Source organism: Capsicum annuum, chromosome 11 (assembly GCF_002878395.1).
Source record: "Capsicum annuum cultivar UCD-10X-F1 chromosome 11, UCD10Xv1.1, whole genome shotgun sequence".
In the NCBI taxonomy this organism is placed as follows: Eukaryota; Viridiplantae; Streptophyta; class Magnoliopsida; order Solanales; family Solanaceae; genus Capsicum; species Capsicum annuum.
Genome location: NC_061121.1, coordinates 225,115,770 through 225,143,389, shown reverse-complemented (window position 1 = coordinate 225,143,389; position 27,620 = coordinate 225,115,770). Strand labels below are relative to the sequence as shown.

Below are 27,620 nucleotides of genomic sequence, written 5' to 3'. Positions count from 1 at the left end.
TTTACTACTTTAGAGTCTATACTCTATATATACACATATATACGTACCATTCAATACATGTACTGCTTTAAATACTATGTTACTTAATATGATAAATTAATAATACTTGAGGTTTTGAACTTCAAAGAAATTTAATTTTTCATTATATGTATATATGGTTATATATTTTTTATGTTTAATTGTCTATTACTTAGTGTAAAACTTGGTAGTAAATTAGTAATATATTAAAACTAAGTATTAAATTTAAACTAGAAATTCAATTTAAATCATTAAATGAAAAAAATTACAAAGTTAGGAGTGAATGAATGTTATATTTTATTGATTGCAAAATGATTCAAAATTTATAATGTACATGAATTAAAAAATCTACAAAGTTTTCATCATTTTTTCCAACTCATTCATGTTAATATTAACGGAAACTAGCATAGGATAGTCAAAATTAATGAGGAAAAACCATGCATTGAACTTGATTTTGCTGAGTTCTCCCTTGAAATCATAATTTCTTCAAGTTTCTATTCGTTTTTCAGCTCCACCTTCATTTCTTGATTTCTTCGTTCCGCTCTAATCTAATCTCTAAGGCAAACTAGAACATTCATAGCATTGCTTCCCAATGAGTATCGGGTGTCTCCAAGCTGTTGTCGTCCCTGACTAAAAGCACTCTTCGGTGCAACGGTTGACATTGGAAAATTCAATATATCTCAAGCTAATCTTGAAAGCACATGATATTGTGTTTCATTATTCTTCCACCAATCCAAATCGTTGATCCATTATCTACGATCCTCTAGCGTCGTTCAAAGATAATACTTAAGCTCTTCCCGATAAGTTTTTGTGTAAGTTTCTACCTCAACACTGTTCCAATAATTTAAATCATAAAAGTGATCAGGAAAACCACTATGTGTCGGCCTTTAGAAGATGATGGCTCCTCGGGAGGATAAGGAGCGACAGTTGGAGTGATATTTGTCGGTACAACTAAATCAAGTAAATCAGCATAATGATTATATAATTTATCTATGTAAGCATTCGCATCACCCATAGCCGTCCGCAAATATGGTTATTCTTGTTCTTCATCATCAGAATCATTATTAGTATTTATCTCTAAGTTTGAACAAATAAGAGTACTAAAGTGGCACATAGTAATATATTTCATACACGGATTTAGCATAACACCAACCAAGTAAATGGGGGGAATCGAAAAAAATATTTTGAATTTAGCAAACATAGCACCAACAGCTTCTTTGTAACCTTCTTTATTCTTATATTCTTTGAGAAAACCAGAAATATCGGCTATATATGCTAAAATATTACAAAGAGAAGGATAATAAGCACCGGAAAATTCAATCGTAGCTATATAAAATTTTTCCAAAAAATTAACAAGATCATCAATTACAGTCCAATCATAATTATGTAGCATACATTCAGCTGAATCAGCAAATGAACCACAAAGTTGGTTAAAAGTTAGTGTAATAGGAACTCTATAAGTATGACAAAATTTTAAAATATGATATGTTGCATTCCATCTAGTATCACATTCTTCAGGCATCAATATCGGTGCAAGTCCATTTTGTTCATGTTTAACTATAAATTCTCTAATCCTTTTTCTTCGATTATTTCCTTGAATAAAACCAACAACAAGCCGGATTTTTTTAATATAAAGCTCAAAAAATTCAAGACCATCTCTTACAATTAAATTATATATATGACAAGCACACTTAACATGAAATATTTCAGGTAACGGTGGAGAGAGCCTAACCTTTAACTTTGTAATAGCAGTCTTATTGTTAAAAGCATTATCAAAAGCAATACATAAGACTTTATTTTCAATACCATAAAATTCTGCAACTTCATTGATCGATGTAGCAATAAATTCTCCAGTATATTTACGATCTTCATCATACAAAAAAACTAGAATACGTTTTTGCATAACAAAATTACTATCTATTCAGTGACAAGTAATGATTAAATAATCATTTTTATTAACAGCACGACCAAGATCAGAAGTTAGAGCCATTCTACATTGAATATTTTTAATAATGTAGATAAATAAAAAATATATTGTGAATGAAGTCTAAAAATATCGGTCCGACAAGTACTTCTAGGAATACCATTAAACATAGGATTATATAGTGCCTAATATAATGAATAAAAGCATCCAAAGAAGGAAAACTGAAAGGCAAACAACCCACAGCTACCATTTTTCCTATTTCTTCCCGGTCCCTCAATTTATTATACTTCTTAATTACCTGATCGGTTTCTGGGTCCATTCTAGTTTGTGTTGGCCCACCAACATCCTCACCACCTTTTGCAATAAATAACTCACTTTTGTGATTATCACTTATATGTCTCATTAACGTATCTGTACCCCCTTGCTTGCCTCCTCTTTTATGCTTATATATTTGTTAACAAATATTGCATTGCACCTCAGTATTTGATACACGTGTAAAAAATTATCATGCAATACTAGTTGTTTTACGAGCTCTTGGGGCATGAGAAGGGCGATTAACCGATTCAGATCTAATATTAGCATTTTCTATTGCAGGTGTCTCACTATTTTCATCATCTTCATTTAAATCAACCGCATCTACTTTATTTTCTTCTTCTATATTGTAATTTGTCTGAGCTTCTACATAATCCATATCGTGAGCACCTACACCTACTTCTTCCTCAAAAGGTTGACTAAGCGGTACCGGAGGCACACGAGTATATCTACTACTTGAACTACTTCAATCGCCAGTAATTTACTTTTTACTACCACTTCTAGGACGAAAAATTTTTACACTTTTAGTGGCGTGGTTTCTTAATTTATCCATAATATAAATCAAATTAAAAAATTTAAAATACACATATAATAAAATTAAATATTCAACAATTAATACACTAATTAAAAATTAAAAGTAAGAGATGGAACGACAATACCAAATTTTGAAAGTATTCGAAAGTTGCGACTTTAGAAACTTTCACTCATATTTTGTAATCGCAAAATTAAAAAAATTAAATTGAGAACTTTAGGAAATATATAGAATATTTGAGAATTGAGATTTGAGAGAATGAAAATTGTGTGAAAAATAATTTGAAAGTGTAGGGTATTTATAGGAATTTTTTTGGGTTAAAAAAATATTTTAAATGATGTTTTTTTTAATTAAAAAGGCCAAATAGCTTTTTTATATTGGCCCAACGGTCAAATGCCATTTTTAATTAAAAAAAATATACGGGTTGGTTAACCGGTGGGCCTGGACCGGGTTTGGGTCGGGCCCCAAAAAAATTAGCCCAGCCCAGGACCCAAAACCCTACAGCCGGGAGCTGACCGGTCCGGACCGTTTCAGTGGGCTGGGTCAGGCCGGGTCAAACTGGCCCGTTTGACACCCTTAGCCCTAGATTAATCTGGATCGATTCACACCTTGTTAGTTCATTAAAGGAGGAAGAGCCTTGGCCCCTAAAAGTTAGTCATTGTCATTGAGCTTGACCTGTGAAATTTAAGAAACTCCATGACGGTGGTTTTTTTTTCAAAAACATGGCTAAAAGGTACATAGTCAATAAGCGTTATTTCTACAAAGCTTCTCGCTATCAGGATTATTTCCATGAACACAAAATTCTCTTATTAAGATTAGAAAGGTTCTATTTTCATTTCATCACAACCTTCAATAATTTACACGAGATATAAAAAAGAAAATGAAGAGTAAATAATGGCATACCATTATGTATGTAGACAACACGTAGACTTTGAGATATGTCTTGCAAAATTATAAAATAGAAACAAAAAAAAAAAAGGTAATGTAAGAATAAATAAAACCAAATCGTAAAAGGAAAAAACTTTCGAGGGGTAGGGGGAGTACATACCAGGGGCGGACCCACTATGGTTCAAGTGGGTTCATATGAACCCACTTCTTTGAAAAATTATACCGTATATATATGTATATATAATCAGTCTTTATAAAGATAAAAGTATATATATTTCCATTTGAAACCATGATGAATAAGTTAAGTGTCTAGTCTAGTGGAAGGGGGTTCAAATCCTAAGACAGACGTCATGAGTTTGATCTCCTGCAGCAGCAGTGTCTTTTTTGGTTGTCTTTTTTTCAAAATCAAACAACCCCTTTTTTGGTTTTAACCTTTAAGCAACAGTAAAGCAGCAGCAACACTCTAATTCAATATATTCTAGGTAAAAAATAGTTTAATTTGCAACATTTTTTCTAAAAATATGTTAATTCTTCAATCCTTAATTCCCCCTTATTCCCCATTCCCTACAACATAAAGAAAAACCAAAAAAAACCCTATAGCCTCCAAGCAAAAAAAAAAAGATCAATCTCACATCAATCAAGAAATTTATCAAGTTTGTTCTTTGCTCTTTATTCTTTACTTTTAATCTTTTATAGATATTAAATTATTACGATTATTTTTTATTTCCTCAACTTAAAAAAATTCTTTCTACTTAAAATTAAAGAAAATCACGATTGATTTTCTCTTCAATTTTAGTTATTTTTTTACAAATTTTTAAAATTCAAATACTTACAGTAACTCTTACTAATCTAATGAGACATTTAATTTGGCAATACAGGTTCTAAATTAAATGAAGAGATATTTTGCTCCGGTATCATCAAAGTTGCCGCAATCATGTTCATCCAATCAAAATACTCCTCGCGTGGAAGAGAACTTGAATCAAGTAGAAGAAAATCATCATTCTGCTAAAAGACAAAAGCAAAGAGTAAACTTGAATTCTTTACCGGCAGATCCAAAAGAAAGAAAATCCATTTGGGAATATCATCCGAATGATCGTGATGAGATTAGGCGAGAAAATATTCAAAGAGGTCCTCATCAACCTCGAGTTCGAGAGTTTCCTCAAAGAGATATTTCTGGATTAAAACATCGTTTTAATCGTAAATGGTTAAAAATATATCATGATTGGTTGGATTATAGTGAAATTGAAGATGTTGCTTATTGTTTATGTTGTTATTTATTTCAAGATGAAAGCATTCATCAAGGTGGAGGTGAAGCATTTTTAAGTATAGGATTCAGAAGTTGGCACAAAAAGAAAAGATTAGATACTTACGTTGGAGGGCCGAACAGTGATCACAATAAGAAAAATAATAAGTGTGAAGATCTAATGCGACAAGAACAATCAATTGAACCCGCATTTGTGAAGCCATCCAATCAAACCAAGCTTGAATACAAAATTCGTTTACAAGCTTCTGTTGATGTAGTGAGACTCCTTTTAAATTAAAGATTGGCATTCCATGGACATCGTGAAGATGAATCATCATTCAATAAGGGTAAATTTCTTAAAATTCTTTCATGGTATGCAAGTCGGTGTGATAGAATTAGAGATCTTGTGTTGAAAAAGGCTTCAAAAAATAATCAATTGACTTCTCATAAAATTCAAAAGGATATTGTCACTACATGTAAACTTGAAACAATTAAAGCTATTATGAAGGATCTAAATGGTGATTATTTCTCATTGTTAGTAGATGAATCTTGTGATGTGTCACGTAAGGAACAAATGGCAATTGTTTTGCGTTATGTGCATGGTGGAGGATCTGTTATGGAACGATTTATAGGGATTGTCCATGTTCATTATACTAGTGCTTTATGTTTAAAAGAAGCAGTTGTTAACTATCTTAGTCAAACATTCGCTGAGTTTATCTTGTATACGAGGGAAATGCTATGATGGAGCAAGCAATATGCAAGGGCATCTAAGTGGCCTTAAAGTTTTGATTCAGCAAGAAAGTAGATCGGCTCATGCAATTCATTGTTTTGCTCATCAACTTCAGTTGACTCTTATTTGTGTATCTAAAAAATGTCTTCAAGTTGGAGAACTTGTTTTGTTGATTTCCAATGTATTAAATGTAGTAGGAGGTTCTTTTAAATGAATGGATGAACTTCGACAAGCTCAAGCAGAAAAAGTTCAAGAGGCACTAGATATGGGTGAGATTGAAACTGGTAAGGGCTTGAATCAAGAACTTGGTCTTGCTACAGCTGCTAATACTCGTTGGGGTTCACACTATAAATTGTTTAAGAACTTTATTAGTATGTTTGGTTCTATTACTGATGTCCTTGATACTATTGTTGTTAATTCTGAATCTGTTGAAGAAAAAGCTAGGGCAACATGATATCTCAAAACTTGTCAAACGTTTGAGGTTGCTTTCATATTGCACTTAATGAGAAATATTTTAGCAATCACAAATGAGCTTAATGAATCCTTACAGAAGAAAGAGCAAGATATTGCAAATGTTGTTCTACTTGTTAAAGTGGTAAACAAACGATTGCAAGATTTACGGAATGGAGGATGGGATCCACTTATCAAAAATGTATTCATTTTGTGTCAGGTATGATATTTTGATACCCAATTTTAATGATTTTTATGTTAATTTTGAAAGATCTTGACGAAGAATTGCTGATTATACTATCTCACATCACTATCGCGTGGAAGTATTTTTTAAGATTATTGATTGGCAACTTCAAGAATTCAATAATCGTTTTAATGAGGTGAGAACAGATTTGCTTATTAGGGTTGCTTGTTTGAATTCCGTTGACTCATTTTCTAATTTTAACATAAACAAAATATTGAGAATGGCTGAATTATATCCTGATGATTTTGGTGAAAATATAATGGTTACTCTCAAGAGTCCGCTAGAGACTTATATTGTTGATTTTCGTGATATTGATGAATGATTTTCTAATCTAAAAGGACTTGGTGACCTTTCCGAGGAGCCAGTTAAGACAAAAAAAAATACTTTAATTATCCTCTTGTGTTTCGTCTTGTAAAGTTTGCATTGCTCCTGCCGGTCGCCACTGCTACAGTTGAAAGAGCCTTTTCGGCAATGAAGTTGATCAAGAATGAATTAAGAAATCGAATGGATGATGGTTTTATGAGCAGTTGTATGGTGCCTTATGTAGAAAAAAATATTTAATATTGTTTCTAATAAAAGTATTATGAATAGGTTTCAAGCTAAGAAATAAAAACTCCTAGGATAGTATTGTAATAATATGTTTTAGTTAATTAAACTTTGTTTTACTTTATTTGTTGCATATTTATTTTTTTATATATTGAACCCACTTGGTAAAAAGTCTGGGTCCGCCACTGTTACGTTCCCTCCACTACTATAAGGATCTCTTAGCCCATTAGAGAAAATGATGTTGCTAGCAAACTTACGCAGAATAAATTTTATATCCTGCAAAATTCAGTCATGTTAAGTTCAAATATCTAATATAGTATACGAAAAAGTAACAAGTGAAACCTGCATAGTGATGAAAGGCTTTATTATAATTGAAGGTTGAATCTATTCAAGCATTGAAAGTGGAGTCGCGCCTTCGATAGGAAGCATTTTATCTCCAAAGTAGAAATTCTTGACAATATAATGTTGCTTGGACTCACCAAACATATTATTGCACCATGTATATAGATCCTTCAAAATACTGTACTACTTTTTGAGGACACAACGTTCGTCAACATTCTAAAGAAGCCCAAGCAACATATATGCTTCCCAACATGGATCGGGATAAATCGAGTCCCAAAATAGTTATTGAACTACTAAAAACAAATACATTTCCGATGTAAGATCTCTGAGGAAGATCCATCGGAAATGTGGGATTTCCTTCAGAAAGTCCAATAGAAGAACTCCCCATGCCCCCTTCTGACGGACCTCTCTCAAAAATTTCCATCAGAACTTGTCTTTAGTGAACATGCATGCGCGATACGTATATAATTATATACCGGGTGAGAAACCAAAAAAATATGACAGGTTGAAAGTTTGGTGATAAATTAAAGTATTGAGAAAGAAGTATACAAACATGTCCTCCATAATAACTTGTGATCCAATGTGGACGAGGTGAGACACCATACTCGTTCTTGCACTCTTTCATGAATTCATCCAAATTGAAAGGAGCTGAAAAGAACATTGTGTCATTTTCGCCACGCCCTAGAGGCATCACCATCTCACTGCATGTCTACGAAATAATTAAATGAGTCAGTTTATTCGTATTTCGGTTATTTCCATTGCTTAGTACTTGTTACTTTCCATCAGTGGATGGATAACTTTGCCCATTGAGGTGTAGGCAAACAGACCGATATCAACTAGTGTTTTTTGTATCTACTGAGGTTTAAACTCTCGATTATCTCCAAGATTTGCATTCACTTCCTTAACTTTTAAGTTACCCTCTTAAGTGCATACAATCAAGTACCTTCTACTTCTCATCAAATATCAGATAACATTGTCCACCATGATTTACGTAGATATAAAATATCTCAAGACTTATCAGGTCATACAAGATTTTCCCCAGCCTCATTGATCACTCTGGGCCACACCTTAGGTACCTTCCCGTCATAGGTGTCGAGCAACGCAACCCATTAAGACCTAAACATATGAGAAAAAATTGCCTAACTAGTCTTTGCTGTGATTTGAACCCCTCCCTAGGAACTCCCACCCTTTTGCTCCCTTGGTGACTCAAACTCACAACCTTTGGGTAACCTAATTAAGATAGTGTCATCGTAACTTACTTGCCATGCCCATCCCATGTCACTTTCACTAGGAGTGTAGATTGTGTTATAACAAGACAAATTTCCTTCGTAGGCAACAATCCCAGCATGAATACGATCAAGACCATGACTTCCTTTTGGTGCACCATCAATTCCTCCACAAATTATTGTCACTGGATAACTTGGTGGCCCGTTATACTGAGCAGCGGATGAATATTCGAAATTCAAATAATCCTTCAATCATTCAACTGTCTGAAATTCCCAAAAAAATAAATAAATAGATAAATATAGATACACAATAAAGTAGTAATTACTTCTTAAGATAGATAAAAGTGGTATGATGGTGAATTACTTATACTAATAGTGTATAAAATCTGTTAAACAAAAAAAGATTTTATGCTAATCGATCACTCAAATGATATCATACAGGGAAATTTCCCTAAATTACGGGATATGTAATTTTGAATATAAGATGTGTATGCTATAACAGATGATCTGATGTAAAAATTACTTACATCGAGGATGCATGTATATACATATCCGATCACTCAATTATAACAAGATATATAAAAGAAAAAGAAAACATTACGAGCAAGTCTTGAATTGCCGGCTGAGATAGGAGAGTCCATTTTTTTTTTGAAGCAATTCTGTCAATTATAGACCATGAATTTCTTATAGTACGATAACAACTTTTACTAACTTCCTGAAATAATTATAGAAACTTAACTTGTTAGTAAAAAATAAAAATAAAATAATAAAGGACTTCTAAAATGTAAGGAAAAAAATCTAAACACTTTCTTACTTTAAAATCCTTAGACACAATTGAATAATAGCCATTTTGTGGAGTGATATTTTCAAAATAAAGAATTGGAGCTGATGAAGCTAATGCACCAAGAGCTATATGAGGATACTTCAATCTAAACCAAGAAGCAAGCACTGCAAGAAAAAAAAATTTAGAGAAAGAGTATTAACAACATTCAAACTTTAAGGGTGTGTTCGGTATGTCAAAAATGTTTTCTTGAAAAATAAGTCAATTATTTTTTATTTTTTTTGTATACAGTAAATAGGTAAAAAATATTATTCTAAAAGTATATATATATATATATATATAGGAAAATTCTACGGAGATGGGTGGTTGCTAGTGGGGGTGAAAATAAGGTGTGTCAGAAGGTGGGGATGACGGAATCAATGCGAAATGTCACATATGGAACCTCTTTCCCTACCTCCACAGGGGAAGTTACTAGAGAAAATTGAAGGAAAGGTGTCTTTTAAGTTTTGAATGAAGGATTGGTGACATTGACCAACTTAAAGGGCCAAACATCATTAGAAAACTTGATTAAGTTAATTGTAGACTTGATTAATATTTTCAAAACTTTCTAATCTTTTCAAAAATACAAATCAACCAAATCCACACCCCTCTTCAATCCAAATCAATCAGTCTCTTTCCTCTATCTCTCTCAACACCTTCTCTCAACTCTCTTCCAACCAACAGTTTTGCAAATTTCTCCTTTCAATCCTCGACGACTTCAACATCCGACGATAAATAGTTGGGCTTCGAGTTCCTTTTTGACTTCAACCTTCAATCGATGTGACAGCCTTGCTCTCCGGTCACAACAACTTTGAATTCTTCAACCTTCAATCGACGTGACAGCCTTGCTCTCCGACCACAACAGCTTCGAATTCATCATCGTTCCTTTTCTTCTTTCACAGGTAAAAATTTATGGCCTTTTTAGTTTTGAAGAAAACGAGGAACTTGAGCTAACTTCTCTTATAGTATTGGTTAACAATTTCAATATTTGTTGCTTTAATTTGAAATGTAGTCTGAACAAAACCCTAATTTCTGATATTTTTTCTCTTCTCTTTTCGAAGTGAATTATGATTTTTTGTTGCTTGTTGTCTTTTTTTGAAGTTTGATTTTTGTTGTTTGTGTTTATAAAAACAAAACAACGATTTGGGTTGATTTGTTCTGTTCTTGTTCTTGGTAAAAATGGTGATATTGTTGTTTTTCTATTGAACAAAATCATGCTACTTATTTTTATTTTATCCAACAGATTATCCATCTGGTGTAACATATTAACCGTCTGATGCAACAGATTTGTCAGATGATGCAACAGATAAACCATCTAATGCACCAGAGGAACCATCGGATTATAATTTTGATATAACAGATTAATCATCCGATGCAACTTATTTATCATATGATGCAACAGTTTAACTATCTGATGCAACAGGTTAACCACATGTTGCAATAGATTAAGCATCAGATAAAAAATCTGATGCAACTAATTAACCATTTGATGCAACAGAAGAACCATCGAATTAATGATATGATGCAATAGATGAAGCTCCTATTGGAGAAAATCATATCAGCTCTTCCAACAGGACATGTCCAAGATATGATTTTTCCAACTGATCATTCATCTATCGCGATAGATGATCCGATGTTGGAAGAAATCTAAACAATATTGCCCGTTGATAATTATTCCAACAAATCACTCATGTGTTGCAACAGATGTGTGACCTGTCGCACAGACCATTCATCTTTCTCAATGGATGAGTGATATATTTTGTATTATCGCAATAGATTACTCAGTCATTGCTGTAAGTTAGTTAACTGTTTTGATAGATCACTTATATGTTGCAACAGATGTGTGATCTATTGCATAGACCATTCATCTTTCTCAACAGATGAGTGATATATTTAGTATTGTCGCAACAGATTACTCAGTCGTTGCTACAGGTTATTTAACTATTCTAACTGATCACTCATATGTTGCAACAGATATGTGATCTGCTTCACAGACCATTATTTTTCTCAACAGGTGAGTGATATATTTTGTATTGTTGCAACAGATTACTCATCCGCTGCAACAGGTTATTTAACTGTTCTAACAGATCACTCATGTTGCAACAATGTGTGATCTGTTGCACAAACCATTCATCTATCTTAAAAATGAGTGATACATTTTGTATTATTGCAAAATATTGCTCATTCGCTGTAACAAGTTTGTTATATGCTGCAACAGATACACTACTTGGTGCAATAGATAAGTGATCTGTTGGAACTGTTATTTTACTATTTTGCTTGTTAGATTTACTGTTATCCTTTTTAATGATGCATTAATCAACTATAATATATTTTTTTATATTTCTGTTAATTTTAGATAATATGGCTCTCAAAAGAACAGAAGCCGAATCAAGTCCAAGTAAAGGAACAAGTGAAGCAGCTAGGCTACATCCACCACTCTATGAGCTTGCTTTACAAGCGTTATCTCAATCAAGAGCAAAATATGATGAACAGGGGAGGAAGAATATTTCAAAAGAGATGATCCAAATGCTAATAGCCCTTCCGCCAAAGAGTTGGTCAAAACCTTCAGCATTGACCGTTATCTTGTGAGAATACAGTGCGATGGTGCCATAGATTTAACGGGTGATTTCATGGTTAAGTCAGCCATGGGAAAATCTTTTGACGCCTTCAAAAAAATACTTCGAGATGCTTATTTCAGGGACAGCTGCTTTGGGAAATATCTTGATTTATCGGAGGACAACAATGCTTGTTTTCAAATAAAAATGGTATATGAACTTCTCAAGCATAGGTTTATGTATGAAAAAAAAGATAAGATGGATGAGGTGTGGATAAATTACTATGGCATTCCTATTTGTTTTGGTTAGAAGGAGTTTGCCATAGTTACTGGACTAAAATGTTATCCTCCTTCTCAAGTTATACCTGTTCTAACCCAAAAAAACACCCCGCACATCCAAAAAAGGCAAAGGCAAGTCGTATGATCGTGCTGACCTGGTGTCCATTATTGGTCCAAGCTTCAAAAATAAAAATTTGATAGAAGCGTTTAAAGGTAAAGAACTTTCAAAGAAGCACAAGCAGTCGTTGTGCTTGGTTTAGTTTGTACATAATATTATTTGGGCAAGAGGCATTAACAACAACATAAACGTTGGTTTAATAAAGCTCTCCGAGGATCTTGAGGCATTTAACAGCTATCCTTGGGGTTATGAAAGCTTCAAAATTACTGTCCAATATTTGTTGACTCCGTTAGCACCAAAGACACTTATATGACTTTCCATGGGCTTTCATGGTTACTGTTTTATTTCTTTCTTTTATTATGATATCATTCATTTTTTTTCACTCAATAACAGTTTTGATTTATTGGCGTTAGTTTATAGGCTTGGGCGTTTGAAACCATTCCTCATTTGAGACAATAGGTGAACTACCAAGAAGAAGTTTTTCGTTCAAGAATCTTGAGATGGTTGTCTGCCAAAACTGATAAAAATGCAAAATTTCTTGATCTCTTCAACCCCCCGAAGGATGCAGTAAGTATAATTCTAATTAAGTTTTTATTTTAATTAATGTTTTTTTTGAATGATCTAATCATCATTCTAATATATGTAATGATTTATGTTAGATTGTGCATCCATCGCTAGTTTCGATCAATGAGAGTTGAAGATGTCATTTTTTCTTACTTTAAGGTCTGTCCAAAATTTATCGGACCCTAAGGTTATCGACAGAATAAAAATAAAATTGTTTAAAGCAACAACCATTACAAGAAAAATAATTTTGGAGGGTGGGCTTGTTATTGTTGATGGTCTTAGTAGTGATGGAGCTGTTGGTGGTGGTAGTGGTGTTGTTGTTGGTGCTAATGATGCTCCTCTTACAGTATTTAAAATAAACCATTATGAGTATGATCATACTGGTTATACAAATTTTGCCTCTCCCAGCGAATGTTCTGTATGTAAATGTCAAGCCTGCAGGGCAAAACATGATGTAGTGATTAATATTTTTAATGCATTAACCGCTTCTGTAAAGGAATTGACATCTAAGAGGGGTGTCATTCTATCAAAGAGAATTTTATTCCCATCCACTCCATTAGAGATTAAAGCTAAAAGAAGAAGGAAAGTGATTTCCAAGGCATTGTCAAGCATCCAAAAGAGCAAAATTGCAACTTTTTTGTCTGTGTGTTGCACAGAGCAATGTACAATGTCCAAAGGAGAGAAGCACGAGCTGAACAAGGTGAATATATATGTCTTCCAACTAACAAGCAGACACATTTATGTTTCAACACATGACACATCTGCTGAAAATTATCAAACAAATATATGTATCTGTTGCAACAGTTGACTAACTTGTTGCACTGGATAATGTACCTGTTGCGACATATGTGTCATCTGTTTTAGGAAATCAAACAGCTCTTCATACTGCTTTTATTTGTACCAATAGATGACCTATCTGCTGTAATAGATGAGTCATATGTTGCAACAGATGGTTCATCTGTTGGAAATTATCATACAGGTCTTTCTCATGTAGAAATTTGACCTATCAGTTGATTCATTATTGCAATAGAAATATAATCTATTTGGGACAATTTAAAACAGGAGGAAGACCTGTTTGATTTGCTAGAACAGATGAGTTATCCTTTTTCATTTTATTGTATCTCCGTGATTAGCATTGACCAATTCTGGCTTTCCAGGTGGATGTAGAAGCTACTGCTGAACAACATTGACAATATGCTACTCTACTCTTTTTATGAAAATACGGAGAACAGAAAGCGCAGAAACTATACGTAAGCGACAATAAAGATCCATGACGAGCAAAACCGAATTCCATAGCACCGGATGAAGAACAACTTGTCCATATTGAGTAGATCTTTATAGATTGAGTCTGTCAAAGTAATAACCTCACCCCTCCTTAAGACTCCTTGTCATCAATACTTAAATTGTTGATGTATTTATTAAGATCTGTACCCATAATAATTTTTTTATATTTCATTTATTTGTTGATTTTATTTCAGCTAATTTCTTAAGGTTTCGATTTATTTTGTTTTATCTATGAATTTTATTTTTTCTTTAGATTTGAACTTATTAATTAAAATGGACTAGATTCAAATATTGCAACTGATAATGTATCTATTGCAACAGACATCACATCTGTTGAAAAATATCAAACATATTTGACATATGTTGCAACAGGTAGGTAATCTGTTAGAATTTATCAAACAGGTCTTTCCACTGCTGCAACAGATAGACTTAGATAGAAACACCAACATAATGCAACAGATGACCAACCTATTGCAACAGATAAACTATATGTCAGAAAAGGTAGAATATTTATTACAGCGGATGAAGAACCTATTGCATTATAAAAATTCAACTTTCATTGGACATAAAAAAATTACCACTACATGTGAAAAAGTGAAAGTGAATTGAAATAAAAAAGGCGGAACCCAATGACAGTGTTCAGTTCAAACACCTAAAATAAACAGGCATAAGTAGACAGTAATCATTTTAAACACGTAAAATAAAATAGGCACAAATGTGTCAAGTTGACACTTCTTGCTGACTTGGCATCTGTTTTGCCCCCAACGGTTATTTTTTCCCCCAATATCTTATATATTCATCTTTTTCCTAAAATTTAACCCTAAATTCCCAAATCTTCTTCTTCATCTTCATCTTTTTTTATCTATCCAAATTCTTCAAATTATTTAAATTTGGTCTTTCTTTTCTTCATTTTTTTTTCAACTGAGCTTGACAATGTCGAGCGCATCTTCCACTATTTTTTGTGATAACGATTTTTGAAATTGTAAGTGCGGTCATGAAGCTCTATTGAAGACTTCTTGGAATCAACAAAATCCAGATTGTAGGTTTTTCACTTGTAAGATTTCAAAGATAATATTTTTTTAATTAGTTGATTAATTATTGACTTGTAATTTTTTGTAATTGTGTTCTTGTTTTTATAGAATTGAGTGGATGAGATTACTTTGATTGGTATGAAGAACGACACGCTTCACAATAAAATCGTGTAATCTGGGGTTTGTTGAAGAAAGTCAAGGCTTCTGAAGAGAAACAAAATCGAGCAAGAAGATTCTACATTGTTGCCGTTATTGCTATTGGATTGGTGGTGTTGGGCACATAAATTTTCAAGCCTAATTGCTGAAATTTTCATGGTGGTGTATTTGCTACTGGTTTGGTGTTGTCGAGCACATTGATATTTAAGCGTGTAATTGTTGCAAAATATCAAACAGATTTAGGCACATGTTATAAAATTTAGGTCATCTGTTGGAAATTATCAAACAGGTCTTTCCTTTGTTGCAACAGATTAGACTTAGATTAGATAGAAATAACATCAGCATAATGCAATAGATGACCAACCTAGATAAACTATCTACCAGAACAGATAAAATATATTTTACAACAGATTGATAATCTATTGCATTATAAAAAACTCAACCTTCATTCTATCAGAAAAAAACTATTGTCACTACATGTACATGTAATTTAAAGTAAAGTGAAGTGTGACTTGAAATAAAAAATTATTATTTCACGGGCTCTTCTATATACATAGGCTTCAAACATCCAGTTAGTACCCTATAAGCCCAGACCTCTTGCAGATTTGCCACAGTGTTGTCGCACAGAAAGGTCATTGACTCGGCTATTTCTATGCTGGTTAGCAAACATTCGATGTGTCTAAGAGCGTGCGAGCCGCTCACATAACCGGCATCATTGTTTGGAAGAATCATATCGTTGTTTCGACTGCCATAATCCCATGATTTCTTTGGAAAATGATTCATCAGTTTACTCTCCCTCAACAAGATGGGAAACAGCTCCATCAGTGGCTCCATGAGGAGAAAAAGATCAACATCGTCAATAAGAGGTTCGTTGCAGTCATAAACATTGATCTTTCCCTTCTCGAGTAGTATCTCAACAGTCTGATAATGTATGACCTTCACGCTAATGACTTCAAGAATCCTCTTTTCCTCGGTCAAGATCTTGTTGTGTGGATTTGGCCTCTCCCCTCTAATATATTTTATTATTTCTTCTTCATTCCAATCCAACGTAGAAGCTAAGAAATCAAATCTCGCGCCACAATCTAATGCGGCATTATTAAGTTGATCGTTCTTATCTTTGATCTTCTTGCAGAAGTCGAGGTCTATTATCCTATCGACAGCGTCATAAGCTTTGGGGTACGTTAATTGCCTTTCCCTCATTAGGCAGAGAATTTTGTCAACATGCTGTGATATAAGAAGACAATTTTTAAATAGGTTAGTAATTGTAAAGATGGTCCATCTGCTGCATAGGGTTCTCTGAACCAATAATCCAATGCAACTTATGCAATAGATGGATAGTAAGTTGCAACAGAACCACTATTAGTTACACCAAAATACCCAGCTGTTGCAACAGACTTCACATCTGTTGCGTAGCTTCTTCTTCAAGGGGTAGATTAGATTAAAATGCTAGGTTAGGAAAAGTAAACTTGCCTTTTCCTCATACTACATACGCATATCTGTCATAGTGTGGAAATCTTGGGGGGAAAGGAAGGCCTGGGTTAATTTGGTGCGCCTGGCTTGGCATTTGTGGCCTATTGCAGATCCCTCTTCTTTTTGGTGCCAAGTTCTGCGTATATGTATACCTTCTTCTTGAATGACCCCTGAACTTCAACAGCTTTTTAAGAGGGAGGAGTTGTAATTATTTTTTATTTTTGACAGGAGAGTACGTCGGTTATTGCTCTTTTCTTCCTCCTAACAACAATGTAGCAGTGTATTGCTCCCTCAAATTCTTGGATGGTATGACACCCCTCTTGGATTTGAATTCCTCAATAGCTTTAGAGATAGCCTCTACTTTTTCAAAGAGTTTATCCTGGCTATCCTTGCACTCTTCGCATTTATAGCGAGAACACGAGGGTGAAGAGGGGTGAGAGGGACCTTTGCATGGGTGAAAAGGGTTTTTTCAAACATATTTATTTTTTCTTGAGAATCAACATGCTCATCATCACGAGTGGTAGAAGCATCAACATGCCTACCACTAACACCAACAACTCCACCAGAAGAAGCACCCGGATCTACCTTAGTAGGTTGGTCATGAAGAGCCTCAACATTAGGCTGACCTTGTCTAACTGCTCTTCTTATGGCTGTTGCTCCATCCAATTCCTTCCTTATTATCTCCACCGTTGGGTCTGCTATAGTATCAACATGACCTAGAGTAATATAAGAAGTCATCAACGACTCCTCCTCAGTAGGCACGATCTGTGGATGCACAACCTAGAAAAAAAAAGACAGATATATTTAAATCATATAATATAATAATTTTCATAGTTTTGCTATTATTTTAATAGTCAAATTCTGCAACAGATTAACAATATGTTGCATCAGCTTATATATTTGTTGCATAGTTTACAGTAGATGGCTAAAATCTGTTTGGGTTAGGTTCAGAGAACTAGAGTAACACATGGATAATCTGATGCAAAATATCAATCATCTGGCGTAATAGATTACCAATCTGTTACACCAGTTGCATAAACTGGGTAATCTGTTGGGTTACATGTTATGCAACAGATAATCTGTATGTGTATTAATAATATGTTACATCAGATTACACACCTGTTGCATAATTTATAGTAAATGGTTAATCTGTTAGGAGTCGAGTTCAGAGAACCAAAGCAACAGATGGGTAATCTGATGCAAGATATCAATCATCTATTGTAACAAAGTATCTATCTGTTGCATAGGTTGTCACAGAATAGGTAATCTGTCATAACAGATATCCCATCTGGTGCATCAGATATAACATCTATTGCACCAGATATAACATCTGTTCAATATCTTTCATTGAGTAAAATTATTTTACTTGAAGAAGACGTATTGCATCATTCGGTGGGTTAAACAGACCAGCCTCCTTAATTTTGGTGTTGTTCTTTGCAGCCAATCAACTAAACATCCTTAGATGAGAAACCTCATCTGGGTAATCCATTACCTACTTTCGGAGGGGAGGAATGGCTTTAAATACCCAAGCCTAAAAAATGTAAACAGGAAGCAAGCAAAGAAAAGTCATAATGACTATTTTATTGTGAAAGCCCAAGGAAAGCCGTATAATATGGTCATCCCTGAGGTTAGCTTTGTCAGTAAATATTAGACAGTCAAGTAGAAGTTATCATATCCCCAGGATAATTGTTGAATTTATCAAAATCCTTAGCACGTGCCAACAAATCATCTTCCATAACCTTGTTGACGTCTCTTGCCAATATAACCAAATGGGCAAACCAAGCTAAGCACAATTGCTCCCTGTACTGCTTAGGTATGGTTTTATCCATGAGATCTGTCAATAAATCTAATGCTTTGTAGACACGTCGAGCAATGTCAAATAACTCATTTATTTTTTCCATACGTTTTCTTACTTTAGATCTTTTGCGGGGTCTTCCCTTGGCGATAGGTGGTTCTTTTGGATGATGGTATCTCAAGCCCGTCACTATATCAAACTCTTGCAAGCCAAAACAAACTGGCATACCGCAGTAGTTGATCCAGATTTTATCCATCTTTTTGTTTTCCCCTGTGGACTTGATCCTGCGCTGAGAAGACCATATACCATCCTCATTGGGAAATGGGCAGGGGAATCCTTAGCCAGATCAAGAAAACATCCAAAGCAACTCTTCTTAAAAAGTCTGTCTATGTATTCGTCCTTCATAATTTTCCTAAAATTAGTAAATTTACTCCCATCTGACATTTAAGTATAATTTGACCAGTTAGTTCTTCGTTTTTTTTTTGTCATTTATCGGCATCGCAACTTGAAACTTGTCAATACTTAAAGTTTTGACAGAATCATGCTGGGATGTCGATATTAATTCATGCCCCATTGGTGATCCATTATCATCATGTTAATGATCATCCTCTTTCTCTTTCTCTTTCTCACCCTTTAATTCCTCCTCTTTATCACTTTTATTTTCTTCATCACCGTCTACAGACCCTTGTCCACCTTCCTCAATGTTTTCATATCTCTCTTCAGTTTTACTTTGTTTTCCTGACTGAGATTGTTCAGGAAGCTCCTCCGAATCCCTCTGTACTATAGCCTTTTTTTGGGGTGGTCAAACATTGATCCACTTTTACTTTCTTTTTGTTTGGAAGACATGTTTTACCTACAAACAACAGAAAAACAAAAAATATATTACAATTGATGTATGCATAAATTTTAAAAAATACACTACAAACACTACCAATAACGACACACCAACAGCCACCACCACCGCAAACACCACCAACCAATACCACGAATACCGACACCGCCGACAGCCACCATAAACACCACCAACCAATGCCACCAATAGCCACCACCAGTGCCACAATGACAACGACGACCACCACCACCACCACCATCACCATCACAGACACCATCCAATAATACCACGACAATCAACGGAACACTGTGACACAAACTAGGGTTTTCTCGAGTTTTTCCTACGATTTTACCATCAAAACTCAAAATTGTAAACCCATTCTCGAAGATAATACAACTAAAAGTTTTATTTTTCATCATTAACTTAAAAGCCCTTATTTTTTAGAAAAAAATAACAAATATAAAGCTCTTCTCAAACTTTGTTACCTATGAAGATAGAGAAAACGACTGATACAAGCAAGAATAACGTCGAAAATAACACCTATGTGGTCAAAAATAAGAAGAAAATGAATCTGTTGTGAAGGGTAGAGCAATTTGTTGAGTAGTAGTAGTTGTTGTTTGTACTATATAATTGAGTGAGAAAGAGAAAAGAGCGAGAACTCAAAATTTGAAATGATGAAACATTTTTCTCGCAAATGGATGATTTGTATGAGTTGATTTGTATTTTAGAAAAGAATGACAAGTTTTGAAAATGTTAATTTGGTCCGAAATAATCTCAATTATTTTTTAAAATTATAAAAGGTATGCGTAATTTTTAAAACTCTCATCATGTAATTGCCAAAAGACTCAATTGAAGTTATAGTTGACCCTATGAACTAACCCACCCCAGGTCCTAGTTTAATCAATTTAGGTATATGAACTCAATTGAAATTGTATAAAAATAAAAGTTCAACCAATTGCATCAGATACTAATCTATTGCAAACTATCAAAAAGATTAAGTAATCTATTGTGATAGATTACCCATCTCACATGTCGTAACAGATTACCCATCTGTTGTTAGAACTCACCCCTGGTCTTAGATTAATCAATTGAGGTATTGGTCTAACATATGAGGTAGTAAGAATCGATTCGATCGATGACTCTTGTTGGGAGGAACGCAATACCGTCTCATCATTTCAATTGCCCAAAGACTTAATTAAAGTTGTAGTTGACCCTATGAGAACTCACCCCTGGTCCTATATTAATCAATTGAGGTATTGGTCTAACATATGAGGTAGTAAAAATTAGTTTGATCGATGACTCTGGTCGGGAGGAACGCAATACCGTCTCATCATTCAATTGCCCAAAGACTCAATTAAAGTTGTAGTTGACCCTATGAGAACTCACCTCTGGTCCTAGATTAATCAATTAAGGCATTGGTCTAATATATAAGGTAGTAAGAATTGGTTCGATCGATGACTCTGGTCAGGAGGAATGTAATACCATCTCATCATTCAATTGTCCAAAGACTCAATTGAAGTTATAGTTGACCCTGTGAGAACTCACCCCTGGTCTTAGATTAATCAATTAAGGTATTGGTCTAATATATGAGGTAGTAAGAATCGGTTCGATCAACGAATCTGCTCGGGAGGAACGCAATACCATCTTATCATTCAATTTCCCAAAGACTCAATTGAAGTTGTAGTTGACCCTATGAAAACTCACCCCTGGTCCTAGATTAATCAATTGAGGTATTGGTCTAACATATGAGGTTGCAAGAATCGGCTCGATCGACGACTCTGGTCGGGAGGAACGCAATACTGCCTCATCATTGCAATTGCCCAAAGACTCAATTGAATTTAAATTGCACAAAGACTCAATTGAAGTTGTAGTTGACCCTATGAGAACTCACCCCTGGTCCTAGATTAATCAAGCAGGGTTCGTTTGGTAGAGTTTATAAGAACAATGCAAAATATATTATATTAGTAATGTTTACATTCGTAATACTTGTATTTTATGTAGAGGTAGGCCAAAGAAATACTGAAGAGGGGTGATTAGGGCGGACATGAAGCAGTTACAGCTTACTGAGGACATGACCCTAGATAGGAAGATCTGAAGGACGCGTATTAGGATAGAAGGCTAGTGACTTTTTCGGTAGGTAGGATAGGCCTTTACTTGGCCGGTGCAGTATTTTTGTTATGCTGCATTACGATTGCTTACTATTCTTTATTTACTACTCCTTATAGGTGGCGTATTTATGTCATGTCATATTATTCCATGCTTTGTGTACGTTTATGATGACTTATCTTATCTTGAGCCGGGGGTCTATCGGAAACAACCTTGCTACTTCTCCGGAGGTAGTGGTATGGACTGCGTACATCTTACCCTCCCCAGACCTCTCTATGTGGGAATACACAGGGTTTGTTGTTGTTGTTGTTGTTGTTGTATTAGTTATGCATGTATTATTTCTTTCTTATACATTGTTTGGTTTGATGTATAGGAAATAATACATCTTACATAATTTCTATAAAAGAAATTTTTGTTTGCAAAAATATCCTTCTTTAATTTTGTACACTTTTTTGCTACAAAATTCTTTTGTTATTTCAAACATAATTAATATTGTTGAACTATTATATAGAGGTTTAGGATTAATTGCAAGACCTTCGTCTTTGCGCAAAAATGTTACGCCGATGGATTAACATAGTCGAAACAAAAATAAAATACAAGACGTAAAATTAAAAAATAGTCTCAATTTTTTTTTAAATCTTTTTAAAGACTCTCAAAGAAAAGAAAAAATATGTTATGTTATAGTGATTTAAATCAACCATTCATTGTTTTTTATTCAAATAGTGGAAAAAGAAATTGGGAAATATTTTGAGAGGGAAATTGAGGGGTATTAAGGTCATTTAATAAGTTAATGCATATGGTTAAAGTCTTTGTATTACTAATACTTAGTAAATAGAGTGTATTACTATTTACTAATACACACTTCAATATTGTGTATCGAGCTTTGGATATTTTCAAACAGAAATTGTTATTTATTGCACTCAGATGTTTTAAGACCCTTTTTTTTAAAAGCAATTTAGGTATTTCCTATCAGATATAAAAAAAGTTAAAATACTAAGGCGGTAAAAATTATACTTGGATAACCAAAAATCTCCTGAGTGAGTAGTCTTATCTGGGCTTTTCAATGTCACCGTCTCCTCGTGCCCTTAAAAGTCAAATGTTATTAATGAATATTTAAACCTCATATCTAGAAGAATACTCCCTCCTTCAGCCATAACATAAGTAAGACTCAACTCAACTCATCTATCACTCTTTCTTCTTTATCTCTTTCTTTCCTTTTTGCCTCTTTTTTCTCTCTTCTTTTGGATGAGGATCCTTTCGGATCTCAACCGATCAATATCTTTTCTCGATGGAACTAGATATTCTGATCCCTTTGCTTTTTTCACATTGCAGGTATGGTTCACTATTGCTCTTTCCATCTCGTCTTCTTTTTTGTATGTCATTTAAATTAGAAATTTACATCTGTTGCTATTGATGATTTACTCATTTACCAGTTTTCTATTTCTTAAGAAAATTGAAGGAAAGGTAACTTTTAAGCCTTGAATAAATGAATCGTTGTTTTTATATCTGTTGCAAAATGGCTCATCAATTGAACAGACGGGTAATCTGTTGCATCATATTGGTCATCTATTGATTCACTTAATTTTGTGTTACCCTTTTGTACAGACAGAGCAACTGTTTGAAGAAATCAAACTAGTAGCAAGGCTGGTTTGATTTATTCCAACAGATGACTTATCTGTTGCAACATGTCATCCATCTGTTGCAACAAATGCCTCCAATTGAGTAGATGAGCAATCTGTTGCATCAGATTGGTTATCTGTTGCTTCACTTAATTTTGTGTTACCCTTTTGTAATATTTTTTTCTTCTTCTCTTGATTGATATCAAATGTATTTCTCTTATTTGTAGATAAAAGAAAGTGAAATTGGATCCATTTTTGCCCGACCAGTATAAAAGGCTAGAGTAAAGATGGGATCGAAGGAATAAGCTGCTTGAAGATGGAACCACTTCATATATGGGAGGTATGTATTATTGGTCAACCTCTCATGAAAACACACATCCATTACAATTATTTTGTGAATGTTTGTTCTTTACCTATTAGGTGTTAATTCTTCAAACAAGATATGGCATTTTACAGTTAAGATTGTTAGGTTCAAACTGGTAAGGCTGAGGGACCAAGTAGGTGGTGTCGATACCCTGTTGTAATTTAATGACCGTTTATCCTTATGTTTTTATGTCAAGTTTTGGAAGGGTTTAAGCTTTTGGCGGCAGTGTAAATATCCAATAGTGATTGGATCAGTTTTAAAGGCTCAATGGACTTCTTGAAAGGCCTCCGAAGCCTTGCACTGTTGCAAACACCGATGCAACCAATAGAAATTCCCCTGGTCCAAATTTATATGAATGGGTTACTGGAGAAGACTATTATACAGTCGTAGGTGCTTGGGAGAATACCTGTGCGGGAAGAGGGAGGTTGAGAAAGCCATATATCAACTCAGACCTTGTCTAAGAGGAAACACAGGGTAGGAAGAAAAGTGTAGCGAAATTGGCTGATGAAATTGACATAAAAAATGTAAAAACTGGATGAGCTGCGAATGTGAAAGCATATCCAAAAATGAAAATCCATCAATTGTTGAAGTAAAAGAAGAATAGTCAAGAGGACTGGAGCTGGTCACTTTGCTAAAGATAGGAACTAGCGAGCGTGGCCTCAATGAAGACTCCCACAAAGTGCAAGACCAGGACTCTAAGGAAGAAGTTTTGCGAGCACACAAAATTGATACGATTGTCGGTCAGAATTGAAACCTGAACCAAACTATTCCTGAATTAAAAATACAGGGATAAATCCAAGGTGGCAATTTCTCAAGTTAAACTTGCATCCCATACCTCCTATTTATGGCTCTGTTCAGGTCAAAGGCAGTGGAAACAACAAGGCATGGGATTTCTGCCCAGCATTAGACCATTTTGTTTCTACTGCCATCGACCTGATCATAGCTACAAACAGAAGGCATGGCATGCAAGTTTAACTTGAGAAATTTCCACCTTGGCTTGATCCCGTTTTAATTTAGGAGTAGTTGGTTCAATTTTTAATTTTGACCGACAATCGTATCAATTTCATGTGCTCGCAAAACTTCTTTCTTAGAGTTCTGGTCCTGCATTTTATGAGAGTCTTCATTGAGGCCATGCTCGCTAGTTGCATTCTCGAACAAAGTGTCCAGCTCCAGTCCTGTTGACTATTTTTTTTTCAACAATTGGTGGATTTTTTTTTGGATACACTTCCACATTTGAAGCTCATCCAGTTTTTCTTTTTCTCATGTCAATTTCATTGGTCAGATTCGCTAGAATTTCCTTGATTTCTCTCTGTATTTCCTCTTAAACAAGGTCTGAGATAATATATAGCCTTCTCCACCTCCCCCTTCCCGCACAGGTATTCTCCCAAGTATCTTCTATTGTATAAAAGTCTCCTCCAGTAATCCATCCATATAAATTTGGAATAGGAGAATTTCTATTGGTTCCATTGTTGTTTGCTGCAGTACGAGGCTTCGGAGGCCTTTCAAGAAGTCTATTGATCCATTAAAACTGGTCCAAGCACTATTGGATATTTACACTACCGCCAAAAACTTGAACCCTTCCCCAATCTTGACAGAAAAACATAAGCATAGACCGTCATTAAATTGCAACAGGGTATCGACACCACGGTCTTGGAATCCTTCGGCCTTATCAGTTTGCACCTATAAAACTAAACTATACAATGCAGCATCTTGTTTGAAGGATCAGTGTCTAATCGATAAAAAACTACATTCACAAAATCATTGCACTTTATATGTGTCTGTCACGGTAGACTGATTAATAATACATAACTCCCATGTATGAAAGTAGATCCATTGCACACACCTTATTCTTCCTACCCCATCAAAAACACTACAGTGTTGTTTATTTATTTGCAAGCATGTGATGACTATTAAAAAGAGGTGTGAAAAGTCTGACTTTTTTAACACATTCAAAACAGCTAATGAATCGAAAACTCCATTTGTTATAACTGATGAATCAGCTGCTGGAAGAAATCAAAACATCTCATCCAATATATGGTCCATCTGTCGTAATAGATAATCCATATGTTACAACAGATTGTTAATCTGTTGCGACAGACCAGACATTGTTTATTCATCTGCACGCATGTGATAACTATTAAAAAAGAGGTGAAGAGTCATGAATTTTTATCTAACACATTCAAAACAGTTGAGGAATCAAATTCTCCATCTGTTGCAACTGATGAATCAGCTGTTAGAAGAAATTAAAATATCCCCAACATATGGTCCATCTATCGCAACAGATAATCTATATGTTGCAATAGATGGTAAATCTGTTGCTGCAGATGGACGATCTGTTGTAATAACTCAATAATAATGGTTGTTATCAAGTCTTCTCAAAACTATTTTGAAGAGGTGAAAAGTATTAATGTAAATGAAAAAGTCATGACTTTTCACAGAAAACAAAATTCCACTAGTTTGAATGACGAAATTCTGCGTGACACAGTGCAAAACTTTAGAGGTAGGTTAATAATCTGCAGAGGGAATTGGTCGTCGTGAGAGCGATAATGTTCAGAGAGATGCAGAGGTTGATGAGGGCCCTTCTGCTGTGAGTTAATTGGTCGACTGTCATTAATGATGATGATGATGATATAATAATAATTAGAATGTGTTTTTTCTTTTAGCGTATGAATTTTAATTCTTCTATATCGGATCTATACCTAATGTATTTTATTTTTCTTTTAATGAAAAATATATTCTTAGTCGATTTTGGCTTTTAAATTGTTATACAATTTTTATTCTGTCTATTTCTTCTTCTAAACATTTTACATGTTAATGTGTCGACGGTTGGAGGTAAGAAGTATTTTGAATCCAGTAGCAATAGCAATTTTGATTTTTGAGTTCTTTCAATAGATGAACTATGTGTTGGAACAGATTGGTCATCTGTTGGATTTCTATCAACAGATTATCCATCTGTTGTGATAGATTTATCATTTGTTGGAGGAAAATATTTTATTTTTATGGAACTAACTGTGTTGGGTTCTTTCAGCTAATGTCCATCTGTTGCCACAGATGGGTAATCTGTTGAAAATACTTGTGGTCTGTTGTATTGTTTAGTTCATGTTTTGCCTCTTTTTATTGATCAAAAGTTATTAAAAAGATATTTTATATATAATAAATGATAACATTACGTTTACAACAATGAGTTAAATATATAAAGGTCCACAACAAACAACTATACAAGTTCCTGTAATTACGATGATCATGGTGGATTATGATCTGGGCATGTAGTTCTTTTGTGGCCAGCACGCTTACATATGGAGCACTTGTTTCTTCTTGATGAAAATGATTCTACGACTCCACGCCTCCTCTTATATGGCTTTCTTCCCGGTTTGATAGTGTTTGGGTCAATATATGGAAGAGGTATTAATCTCTCCATAAGCTCTGCAGAAACAACCCAAGATTCTACAGGAGGCACCAAAGTAATATGTCCATTATATGCCACTTCATATTTTTCCACCGAATAATATTGAGAGAAATGCTCGTAAACTTCAGTTCCATATTTATGACCATATTGAGCTTGAAGCGCTGCCATAGCATGTGGACAGGGTATTTTGTCCAAGTCAAAAACTCTGCACATACAAGATCTTATTTGAAGATTGACCGTGGCAACATCACCATGACCGGTGATACTGACTTTGTAATCTACTATTTTATGAGGTAATAACCTATTCCCCAAACTGACGTTCGTTGATATTATTTTTTCAATTTTGAGAATAAATTAGGTTCTTGTTTTTGGGCACTAGAACTGCTCACGCCTTTCGTTAAAAAATTCGTCATACTTCTCACTTATTTTTTTAAACATAGCCTTGATGGAAAATTCTCTTTCATCGCCAAACAATGAATTCACCAATTCAGCTATGTTTGATGTCATAATATTGTACCTATATAAAATAATTACTTAGTATGACATCATACTAAACTTGTAACTCAAACAAGACATTAGAATTTATGTACCTATTTGCCGGACAGAATGCCCAGGTCCATCTCTCAAAACCGACACGTATGAGAAATTCTATTACCTTGGGATTCACATTCGTTATTTGATTGAAATGGTCTAAAAACTCCTCTCTACTATATGTTTTAGCTACTCTATAAAAAAGGGTCACGACCCTTTCGTTGTGATAGCTGGTC

At 34.4% G+C, this 27,620-nt stretch overlaps 1 pseudogene; it reads right to left on the bottom strand.

Moving 5' to 3' along the window:
• The window catches only part of LOC107846204, a 67,898-nt pseudogene that overhangs the window by 22,010 nt on the left and 18,268 nt on the right, over window positions 1–27,620 (bottom strand).